The 12,351-nt window shown below is 41.8% G+C and overlaps 1 protein-coding gene across 6 annotated transcripts in view; it reads right to left on the bottom strand.

The window, feature by feature from the left end:
* Nucleotides 1-12,351, bottom strand: part of PHF21B (PHD finger protein 21B) — a 146,705-nt gene that overhangs the window by 132,925 nt on the left and 1,429 nt on the right. The gene's annotated exons all lie outside the window — the stretch shown is intronic.

Here is a 12,351-nt window from a genome sequence, read left to right as displayed (position 1 = left end):
CATGTACCTGCCTAGTCTGGTGAGAACTGAGCTTCTAAAACTTCAGGTGTTTACACAGCAGGTTGAAACAGCCCAGATGATGAATCTGTAACTGCATGAGGATCAAAGGACCTTTTTCAAAAACCAATGAATTGTTAAGTAAATATGTAGCAATTTTCACCTAGTTGTTATTTGGACTTTGTTCTGGAATAATGGTGTAAAGCTACCTTTTAAAAGAAATAACTGCAAGAGACACCAAACCCCGAAGGATTAGCCACAGCCTTTGGAGAAAAACCATCAGCAAAGCAGTGGCTGATGCTAACTCCAGTTGAAACTATCAGAAATGGTAATGATGGCCAGAGCTCTTGCTCGCTCCTGTGCCCAGCTAACACTGGTAGAACTAATAGGGGCCATCCAGGAGAAAGATCTCCAGGAAATACATTAGTGGATTTCAGTCCAGTTTTCAGGACACTGGATCATCTCACAGAATCCATCATTTGACAGCACTCAGTTTAATAGGTGGCAATTTCAAAGAGCAACCAGGGACTGAACTGAAAAAAAAAAAAAAAAAAAAAAAACCCAAACATAAACTCAAGAAAATCATAGAGTGGCTTGGGTTGGAAAGGACCTTAAAGATCATCTCACTCATAACTATATGTTATTTTTCTGTAACATAGGAGAGCAAATTCATACCAATGGATGAATGGACCACCCCAGGCAGCCTAAGCCAGGAAAATCCCAGCTTGCTTGCTCTGTATTTGTAATGTAGCTGGCAAACACACTCAAAGATGAGTTCTGGGGAAAGTTTATACTGCCACTGTGAATGGCAAAACATCAGCTACTATTGCCTTCACTGTTTGCATTCCCTTATGGTCTGGGAGTCCTGGAAGAGAATCTCATTAAGCCAAACCCTAAATACACACAGGACAAAGACAGATCCAAGGAGCTTAAAGTTCAGCACATTTAGGAGACTGACTTTAATTAAGAAAATTAAAAAAAAAAAAAAAGACAAAATAACCAACTATAGCCAAAACTTTTTAACCAAGAGGTCTGAATTGCAGAGCTTAAATTCAGATTTAGTATCATAAATAAAAATGATCTATCTAATGGTGCCAGAAATAGGAGTTCATGCTGAAGGCCTCACAAGCTCTCAGACTTAAAAACTCACAAATGCAAACAAAATCAGACTCCCAGCCCAGGATCCAGACTGAGCTCAGACTCTATTCCTGAAACAGGTCTCCGACCTTTCCACCACCTACCTCAGGCATAAATTAGAGCTCAGTGCTGACCTAGATATCAACCCAAGTTCCACCAGTTTTACAAATTTACACCCAAGTCTCAGCATCAGTGCCCAGCAGCTGCTGGTGACTCCCCTCTTTATTCACCAGCACCAGGCTCTGTGTGTGTCTGTTTGCACACACACGGAGGGGGAAAAGGGACAAATCTCCACTGTCAAAAAAAATCAGCTGAATGCTGCACTCCCACACTAGGTTTGGCATACAAAAATCACAGGCTTTTCACAATCCTCAGTTATATTATTCATGCAGAATGCACTCAGCTTTCTATTGTTCCTGCTCTCATTGTTTATAAATGAGTCTTTGCTTCATCTGGGGATGGAAGTTCCTTTAAGTTTCCTTTAGTAAAAGTACTCTGTAATGAGGTGCAATGCTAACACTCAGAGGGTTAAAGAAGTTTCTGGAAATGTTTGTGCTTCTGGAAAAAAAAACCAGTATTTGCTTTCTTTATTGAAGAAAAAATGAACAACTGGAGCTCACTGATTTGTTTTGGCCAGTCTGATACACAGGTTCCTAATTCCTTCCTAACTGTTTCACAAAGTAATTAAATTCTTCATTATGTTCTCTGTTACCACAACATTTGTGAAGGGAATTTCTGAACATGTTAAGACTCTTGCTTTTACACCTCACTTAAATATTCCCACCACTACCACATTAAAAAAAATTCCCCTGAGACTTGCTCTTCAAACACTGTGCCTGATGTAAATATTATTTCTCACGACAGGACATGAACTGTTCCAGTAACTGCTGATCCTTTTCGTTATGGCCAATACAGAAAAACATACACCCCTTTGTGCAGTAATATTGCAGATTCCGTGATGCAGCCTGTTCCACAGTTTGGGTTGTCATCATTAATCCTGGGGATTGGGCAAGATCCTGGTGCATTCCCCCAGCTTAGAGGTTTTTTCAATCCAATTTAAGTTAATAAACAGTGGACTGAATTATAAAAGCAGAAAGTAAGTTAATCACACAGCACCTGGATGGTTTTGGCTCCGGAGGACATCCTGCTGGACATCAGTCCGGTATCCCTGTGTTTTAAAGGCAGGTTGGGCTGCATCCTTTACTTCTCTCTGTGATACACTCACTGATTTCAAAGTTCAAAGGATTTCTTTTATGCTGCCACTAAGGCTGAGATATTGCACATCCAAAGGGGACAACGGGCAGGCTGTCACCTGGCATACTGAAACCAGAAAACTGGAGTCAAATTCATCCAGCCAGCTGTATTTTGGAGTGAAAGGAAACTTCTTTTCTGAACTAAGGACTCAAGAAATGTAATAGTTTGCCAGTTAATGGAAATGCACTACATTGCACTAATGTTAAGCAAAGAAACAATTCAATCTCTTTCAAAAACCACCTCCTGTCTACTTGCAAATATCAGTGGACTTTATTAAATGAATGGGTTTTGTCTTTTTAATATCAACCCCTAATATATCATCTCTTAACAGAAGTTTAATGAAGCCATCCCCAAGAGCAGTATCTCTAAGCCAACAATATCCATCCTCTCTGGGTTTTCCCAGCACTCTGGACTGCCTTCCTGCTCCCTCTCCCCTTCTCACCTGCTTGTCTCCCTCTGGTCAGGTTCTGATTTTTATCACACCAGTGCAAACGCTGGGTAAGTCCAGTGAACTCCAGGGAAATATATTTCTGGATTTACACCTGCCTAGCCAGCAGAAAATGTAAATTGAACTGAATAGTATTTAATTAAAGGCATTTCCCCCCTTTAATTTATGAGGAAAAAAATAACAAAGTCTAGATTGTATTGCTCATACACATCTTCAATAGTATCACATTCCTCCACAGACCCTGTTGAGAAAAGCTACTCACATACTTTTTCACTCAAAACATACAAGAAGAATTTGGCCTGCAATTAGTAGTGGAGAGAACAAAAAGTGTTTCTTTCAACAAAGATAAGCCCTGTAGGTCATTTGAAGGAGGGAGTGTAGTGCAGTATTTCAACTGGCTTTAAAACAACAGTTATTTTTTTTACATATTGGCAGTTTAAGAGCCAGGTTTTGTCTAAGAAGACAGAAAAAAAAAGATTGCAAATGCTTCTGTCACTGCTATATCCCAATTAGTTTGGAAGTGGTGAAAGATGACATATTAAAACAACCCCATGTAACACGGAGAGTAAATAACTTCCAAATCTGGGAACTCGGTGTGTGCAATGAGTGCAAGACATCCAGGGAAAAAAGTGCACTGGAAAAAAAAAAACACCTCAGCTTGTTTTCCATTTTATATCCATGCCTATTCAAAACAGTCATATCTGAATTTCTAAGAGCAAGCAAAATCGCTATGCATTTACCATACTAAATGCCTTTTTCATCAACCAACAAAACAGAGCAGATACAAATGAACCAATCAGGGGTTTCGAGTGAGCTATCAGTGTTAGAAAAGCTACTCTGCACATTCCAGTTGAGTCACCACAGAGAAACAGGAGAGGAAAAAAAAAAGGGGGAAGGGAAAAAAAGGGGGAGAAATAAATTACTGTGTGCAACTCCATCTGCAAACTGCTTCTCCCGCACTGGTATGTAATAAAATGTGTTGCTAAGATACAAGCTGCTAAAGAAGTTCATTAAAGGACACTTTAAACAAAGCTGCCAGACTCTTTTCCCTTTAAAGACTGCTTATTTGGTTCTGTCCCTTGTGTTTATAATTAGATCCTCTATATGAGAGATTGTGATCCATTCAAGCCCACTCAGCAAAGAATGTTAATAAAATAACGTAAATAAGGCACTGGCTTAGGTTGTATATATTTATGGGCTACAGAGCTGCTGACAGAAATACATCTGGATTACAACTTGTATTTATAAGTGCAAAATAAATGCTTTTCCAAGGAGTTTCTCCCCAAACTGGAGAGCAGAAACGTCAGCTTCTGCACACAGCACTCTGACCTAACTTTTAGAAAATACTTTCAGGCATGGAAAACTGGCTTCTTGCCTAAAGTTTGGAGTTTCTGAGGTGCCTCTCATATAGACTTTTATATGTGAGCCTTTGTTATCTGCACTGAAATAAAGGACAACATTGTTTACGTCTTTCTCCTGGCAATCTTTCCCTTTTTCCATCTGTATACAAGTTCCTAGATGTATGTTAACAATTTGCAGAATTTCCTTGGTCTTAATTCTATTCACAAGTACATCTATTTTGTCACATTTTACTGCCAGGGAAGATTTGTTATCAAATAGGTCTTTATCTGACCTCATGTAAAATACTTTTAGTCTCTGCAGTAACACTTGCATGGTAGGTGTATTTTAGCTTTTGTTTTGGCTGAAGGGAGAAGAATGGGCAAGGCTTACTTTGCTTTCACTCATGGTGGGGAAATGATATCTAAAGAAATAATTCCAGCATTTATCTGTTTGGCACTTAATAACACACAAGCTGCATAAATCACAGATGAGAGTTAGTATCAGTGATTATATAGGAAATGTTACTTGTCACTTTGTAACCTGCATCTCATAATAAATTCTGTATCCCAGTCCCCAGTATGTATATATTTTTAATTACATTTTCAGGCTCATTTACATGCGCATATTGGCTTTCTGCCTGAATGATATCAAAGAGAAAGACCTTATGCTCACACCCAACCACACACACACACACACGCACATTTATACACAGAAACACTCTGTACAGTCTGTGCATTTCTGAGAATGGAAGCTTCTCTTGTCTTTCTCATTCTTAGAGAAGCTTTGATTCACCAATAAATCTTTAGGCAATCTTAGCTGATTCAAAGCGCTTCAGAAAAACACAACGTTACAGAAAACGCAGGTTAATCTCTGCTGCATGTCAAAAGTATCAATGATTCTCACTTGACTCACTTAATCAAAATGTAATATACAATTTCACTTTCTGTAACCCTGTAAGATTGGTTGTCGATGGCCGAGTCTGCGCAGAGAGGCAATTCCACTGCTCCTCCCTGGATAAGAGGTGAGCTCCATGACAGAGGACCAACAGGATCAACTTAAATCAATGTGGAAACGAAAATAACTTATACACTACATAGATTTAGCTTCTGTTTCAAGACCAGTTTTGTGCTCCTCTCGATTAAACACCAGCAAGCAGCCTAGCCTTCCCCTGAACACACTGTTCTGGCCACAGCCTTAACACCCAGGCTCTTAAAACTGAATTACAACTCTGAAAATGAGATTGCCTCTCAAAAGCCTAAATTAACACCACCCATCACATCTACTGAGTTCTCAGGCATTTATTGTTTTGATTTTACTGCAGCCACACTTAAGAGTCAGGTCTCTGGTTTACTTTCCTTCACTCAAAGGGTTGGTCTGTAGTTTAAACTACATGTATTTAACTGCTCCATGGGTTAAAAAAAGAAAATATATCCTCAGTTTCCCACTGTCTCTGTCTATTAAGCAGAAGGGTCTGCCTGCACATGTGCAAAAAGCCCTGTGGTACATATTAGATTTCAGCAGAGGCTCTCTATTGGCAGTTGCAGGTTGGAGCGAGAACTAAGCCGCATCAGCAATTTCATATGACACTCTGGAAATTGCTACTACATAACAATAAGCAGCTGATTCAAAAAAGAGAGGGGTGGGGGGAGAAAGCGTGTTTAAGGAGGTACACTTTGGCTCAACAAGAACAATTCCCAATTAAAAGAGTAGCACCACCTTAAGTTAAAAAAAAAAAAAAAGTAAAATATATTTATATATATAAAAGTACATGTATATCCACACATATAAGGGAAGTGAGTGATGAGGATTGGACAGACCAGATATGAGTCTGTTATGTTGCAATAACTGTCTACTTTAATGGCAGAATGACAAATTTGCATTTCAATTAGTCCAATTCTTTTTTTTTTTCCGTTCTTCTTTGTTCTTATCTTAAACTTGCAGCCCATTTCCACAGTTCCCTTACCTCCAACTCCTCTGTGTGTACCAACTGCCCTCCTCACCACCGAGGCCACACAGACACCATTTACCACAGCCTTGTCTTATTGATTTGCAAACTTCTCTCCTTTAACTCCATCGATTGGAAATTGTGTTGATGCTTCAGATTTTGTTTGGGGGGTGGAGGGGAGAGGGAGGTATCATTTTATAATCAAGTACAAAAATACTGCATATTTTATCTTTGATCACACAGAGAAAGGCATAGAGGGAAAAGTTAAAAGTAACTCTGTATGAATGTGTCTTTATACGCCTTCACGCTTTCAACTTGAAAATCAAATCTGGAATGAGATGAAAAGGGACTTTTCTCTACTTGAACATACCAGAATTGTTTAGACTGATGCAGTATCCCCCTGGAAATGTGGTTTAAAACCACCATTCATGAAAGGAGATATTCCCATTTTCTCCCACAAACGCAATGGGTCTGTGGACCAGCTCCTGAAACAAAGTGAACTGATTTACACGTCTGCCAAGACACACTGTTCTGGATGAGCTGCACACACGGTATCAACCAGTGGAGAATGTGTCAGAGCTCCTAACAAAGCCTCCTGCAGAAACACCACTGTCCAAGCATCTACCAAAACAATAAACCAAATTCTGACTCCAGGACACGCAGTTCCTCCACAGAACTGAAGTTGCCTTGAAAGGATCTCCCCACCAAAGCGTCTGAGCAAATACCTGTTTGCTGCAAGTGCAAATTAGGTATTTTACAATGTGTAACAGGTAGCAAGTGCCTTTAGTGTGAAAGCAGAAGTGAAATAAAAAGGTATTGTTGGCATAATTCCTTTTTCTGAATAGACAAAGGCGTTGTAAGGAAAAAATTGCTAAATCACAGGGATAATCATCATAGCCAGCTCCTCTAATGAGGCATCATGGGATTACTGGAGTTATTATAAGAGTCATCTTATTGAAGAAATTCAAAGTTAATTGAAATCAATTGTACTGTTCTGACAGCAGGTGTTTTAAGTGGCTAAAATATCAAAGTGAACTCTTTAAAATGGTTAGAATGAACGTAACATTCACTTTTCAACTTAGCCCTGCCAAGTGATTCACTGCACAAGTACAGAAAAGTGTACAGTCAAAGAAAAACGCTGGAATGAAATAGCATTTCCTGTGCCAGTCCAGCAGCTCCCAAACAAAAGGGGGTTCTAACCCCCTCCAGTACACATTTTCACTATGGATGTGCAATTTCCATGAATCTTATAAGGGCAACCTAATGGAAGGTAGAAAGCCATATTTCCATTGTGTTCCACCTCCATGAAAATGTCCTTTATTACCCTTTCTCCTCAGTAGGAACAGGGATCTCCATATGGTGTTACCGAAAGCTCAAACAGAAAGCTGGGATTGCCATTATTCAAACTATATTCCTAATATTCCTTAGTTTCTCCTCTAAGGAGCCAAAGGTGAATTCCTCCCTAGTTTTGTCACTTTTTCTACAGATGGCAAAGCAACCAATAAATTGCCAGCTGATTTTGCAATTAAAAAAAAAAAAAAAAAAAAAGGAAATGGAGCTTTCTGAATCACAATCCAGAACTAATCTTTACTCCAAGCCAGTGAGTTCATTTCGTTCCACAGTCGTTCAGAATTCCCAGACAAGTCAGTGGGACCTCAAAGTGCAAAGTCAAGCTTATATTTAATACCTGATGTCTTTGTGTTTAAAGACTCAATGCAGTAACTGAAAAGTTTAATACTCCACCTGGGAGCCCATCACCCTGTCTCCCTGGACTCCCAGAGCCACCCACGGGTGGAATTCTTGCCACAGCACTCAGGAGCGCTGCACACACCTTGGGACAGAACTTGGCCTCGGGTTCAACTCCATCTGGAAATGCCTTTCGGATCTTGCCCCAGTTTCCACTGAGGCTTACAACCCTTATTGTACCTTTCCCGTTTGGAAGGTACCCAGCCAGATGAAATACTGAGCTTTGGTAAATGTCAATAATTTACCCTTTAACAAGTGTAAACAATGCTGCCATTTCCAGGCACAGAACAGCAGGAATTTCAACAAACCCAAGCCCGACATCCTCCTCTTGCCCAAAACAAAGAGCTCGCATCACTATGACCAGGCATCTTGAGCTAAACCTTTTCCAACAACTTGCACAAGAACTGTACTTCAATTTTAAGAAGTCTAACACTTTCCACAAACAGGCTTTTCTGGTGATCACCACAGGCAAAATACAGTCAGCGATTTAATTTCAGATATACCACCCCAAAAAAAAAAAAAAATCAAACCAGCATTAACACAGGCTGGGAGAGTCTGCCTGAAACTAATGTTGATTTTCTGCATAGATAGTAAATTATGGTAAAGAAATGAGGCAGTGCACAAGTGAATGGCATATACATAATGTCTTTCAGGAAGACATATTTTTATTACCACGCTCCAGGACAGGCTGGCTGAATTCAGAGTTCACCACGGGCAAAAATATAGTGGCCCACACACGCTCATTGTTTATCTTTAAGACCTGGCTTGCCACCTAACACTTACGCCCGTAACAAGATACTTATAACTCGAGGTTAAAGGTTTGCTTATTTGTTTATCCTGATCTATTAATTAATAAGATACAACTTTCTAAAATTAAAATACCCTTAATGACTCTTTAAGGACATAAAGAAAGCAAGATACACATGCAGCAGAACACCTCTGGTGTGCTTTTAAGGCCAGTGCTGGCTCTTATGATAGCTCTTTTATTTACATATAAATGCTTGTTGCTTGACAATTTAGATAAAAATGTTACTGCTGCTCTGCATGTGCTGTAGATTGAAGGTGTAAAACCACTGGACCAACTAATGGAGTCTTCACACATCATATCTTGTTAAAGAAGAGGTAACCCACTCTCAAGTGTGATTATAATGGCCAGTCTTCGCGAGCGAAGATCCGGGGAAGGTCTTTCCACCTTCCAGCCTGCGCATTGGATTTTTTAGGTGAGACACAGTGTGCGCGGAACTGAGCCCACCCTTTAATCCTAAGGTTCATCTGCCGGGGCCAAGCGAGCTTGGACGGTGGCAGCGAGGTCCTTAGGACGTAGGTGGGTTGCCTTTAAGGGCTAACGAGCCCCACCTGCCCGGGAGTGGCCCTGACCGGGAATCGAACCCGGGTCTCCGCGGTGATAGCGCGGCGCCTTTACCCCCTAGACCACCAGGGGCTCCCACAAGTGTGATTACAATTAATCAAAACTACAGCATCCAAAGGATATACTTCTGACAGAAGTCTAACTTTCGCCTTTCTGAGTTGTATGCCAGATTTAGTGCTGACTGAAGCTGTGCCCTTCCAATAATGAAAATGATGGCTCTACAGTACATATTTGAAAACACTGAGAAAATATTATAACTATGCCTAATTCCATATGTCTCTAAGCCACCAACACAAAAGAAACATCCATGACTAGCCAGGCATCCCTAATTAGGTTGTAACTTTAAATCCAACTGTGCTTAAATCTGCTTCATACATTTCCCTCAAAAGTTGAGTCTGTCATTCAGTTCTTTCTTGTGTTTATTTGTAACTTTCAAGAAAAGGAAACATTGCCACAAACGCCAATGGCTACAATGGAAAAGTGATGAATAGGGGCACTGAGAGATAACACTCACTCCTGCTGTATTTCTAACAGATGTGGATGATGTGGATCCATTCATTTTACTATCTGTTTCATCATCCACATGTGCAGTTTAATTGAAATGCAATTTTAGAGTCTTCTGTATTCAGTGCATGCACAATCAAAGGTATACATTATTGAATTATGAATTAGTTGTGCCTAAACAAATCTTCAGGGGGGGCAGAGGGGGGAGGAATGTAAATACATGTGTAAAAATAACCTCCCTACTTACACTGCCCGCTTAAGTTTACATTGGTGTTTTCAGATGGCCACAAAATCACCACTAGCCCAGCTATTTTCTCAGGAGCCTCCAGTGCATCTTCTCCCCAGCCTCAAGGACCCAGAGTTCATTTGTAAGCCATTACCTAAAGAGCAATTGCTAATTATAGCAAGTCTGCAAAGTCACACCATGGGTTTGTGACTCGGTCACAGTGTGAGACCTCCAAACTCATTTCACTTGTGGCCTGAGAAAGGTTCCAGTATAGACCTCTGGAGGTGGCAGCCTGGAGCACAAGGACACCACACCACCAGCCAGCCTCTTATTTATGAGCTCTTGTTGCACAGGATGTTGAAATCAGTAAAAGAAATCTAGGGTTTTGCCTAAAAATAGCAGGTTTTCTGCTAGGCCAAATTTGCTGTTTATAGAATTTAAGTATTTTATGTTTAATTACTTCACGGTCTATAGATTTATTTACAAGATTATGAGAAGGGCAAGTCATAAATATATGACATTGTTTACTAGTTAGTTTGGATTATACATAAATATGCTGCACAAGCTTAGCAAAAGCCTTTTTCCCTGAGCTGAATCAGAACATTCCAACTGTATTTTCAAATGTGTCTCTCTGCCTTATCTAAATTCCAACATGACACATAATAAATAGCTTCTCATTTACTATGATCATAAAAATTTAAACAGCCTTGAAATAGTTGCTACAATACAGGGGGAAATGATCAAATGTATGTTCTAAATACCCACTTAGAACAGTAAAACTATTTCCATATTGAAGAAAGAACACATAAAGATGCATTGTTGCAGTAAAGGCTGTTACCTTGTTTAAAAAAAAACAACCTTCTACTCAGTATAGTAGTATTAGAGTCAACAACTTGCTGTTTTACACTGCAAAAAGAGACTAACAGCCCTTAGCTATCATGTAGTGTCAGATTTGCTTTAAAAAAGAAAGTATCTGATTTGATTCTATACAGTGATTAAACATCTTTGTGCTCTGCTGAGTAGGGTATTCTCTCCCCTCCCCCCTCCAAAAATGGCATCAAAGCAATCAAAATGGTAATGCTGAGCATGAATGGGGCCCCATCCCCCACCGGCAAACTCCGCAGACTTTTCTCCATGTTAGGAGGAACCAACACCCCTTCCTCACAAAATGGAAGCTTCCACTACCAAACTGAGAGTGCTGACAAATTCTGATTACAATAAACTGGGAGGAAAAAGGGTGGCGTGCAGCCACCATCGCCCGCGGGCACGGCTCGCACGGGCACGGAGCACTTTGCAACTTTCACCGCAACTCCGGCAAAACAAAACACAACACACACAGGAGAAAAAAAAAAAAAAAAAAAAAAAAAAAGGAAAAAAGTACGGGGGGGCGGGAAGAAAGAAAAAAAAAGGGAAAAAGGGTTGGACCCGCGCACGTGCCCCTTCCCCCGTCCCCGCAGCGGGAGGGATGCGGGGATGGATGGAGGGGCGGCTCGGGGCCGGCGGGCGCTGTCCCCGGCGCTGGTGCTGAACGGAGGAGCCGCGCCGGGGGCCGGGCGAGGCGGGGGAGCGGAGCCCGGGGAGCGGGGCAGGGCGGCGGGGCACGGGGACCCCGCGGGCGGCCGGGGAAAGTTCATCCCCGGGCTGGGCAGGAGGCTCCGGGCGGCACATCCCTCCCGAGCTCTGCCAACCGCGCCCCCCCTGCGCTTGGAAGTGCTGGGAGAGGGGCCGGGGGGGGCCGCGCGGGGAGTTGGGCGAGTGGGAACGCGAGTGGGAATGGGAGCGGGAACGCGAGTGGAAATGCAGGCGGGAAGGGGAGCGCTGTCCGCGGTGCTGAGCGCCCCCCGCCCCAAAACTTTCCTGCCGGGAAACCTCCTCCAGGGGGTCACCCCGCGCGAAAACAGCGATGGCAAAGTTTGGGGAGGGCAGGCAGTGAGGAGGGGAGCAAGGTTCCCGGCTTGTTTTGTCCCTCTCCTCCGTTTCGGTGGGTTGCTCTCCCCGCCTCACCCACCCCCCCCCCCCTCCCGGCAGCTGAAACAGGTTAATCTGTTTTTATTAGTATTTTTGGAAGGGAGGGGGGAAAGTGAAAATGCCTAAGTGAACTCGAATCAAAAGCCAACACGTCAGATCAGACCAAGGGAAGAGAAAAGCAAGTGGGGAGGGGAAGAAAAAAAAAAAAAAAACACAAAGAAGAAGAAAAGAAATAAAGTGATCAATAAAAATCAGTTTTGTAATCAAACCCAGAAATGGCTGCGAACTGGGCTCCAGCCTCCTCCCTCCCAACTCTTACTCTGCACATTACACGGAAGTGCACAAAGTAGCCCAAGACAGGAGAATTTTCCATATTCCTAAAACATGTCGACCAACTCAAAATGGACGCCTCTCTT

This window comes from Myiozetetes cayanensis, unplaced genomic scaffold (assembly GCF_022539395.1).
Source record: "Myiozetetes cayanensis isolate MyiCay16 unplaced genomic scaffold, myiCay2020 scf3, whole genome shotgun sequence".
Taxonomy (NCBI): Eukaryota; Metazoa; Chordata; class Aves; order Passeriformes; family Tyrannidae; genus Myiozetetes; species Myiozetetes cayanensis.
Note: the sequence above shows the minus strand (reverse complement) of the source record. Positions and strands in the feature narration are given on the sequence as shown.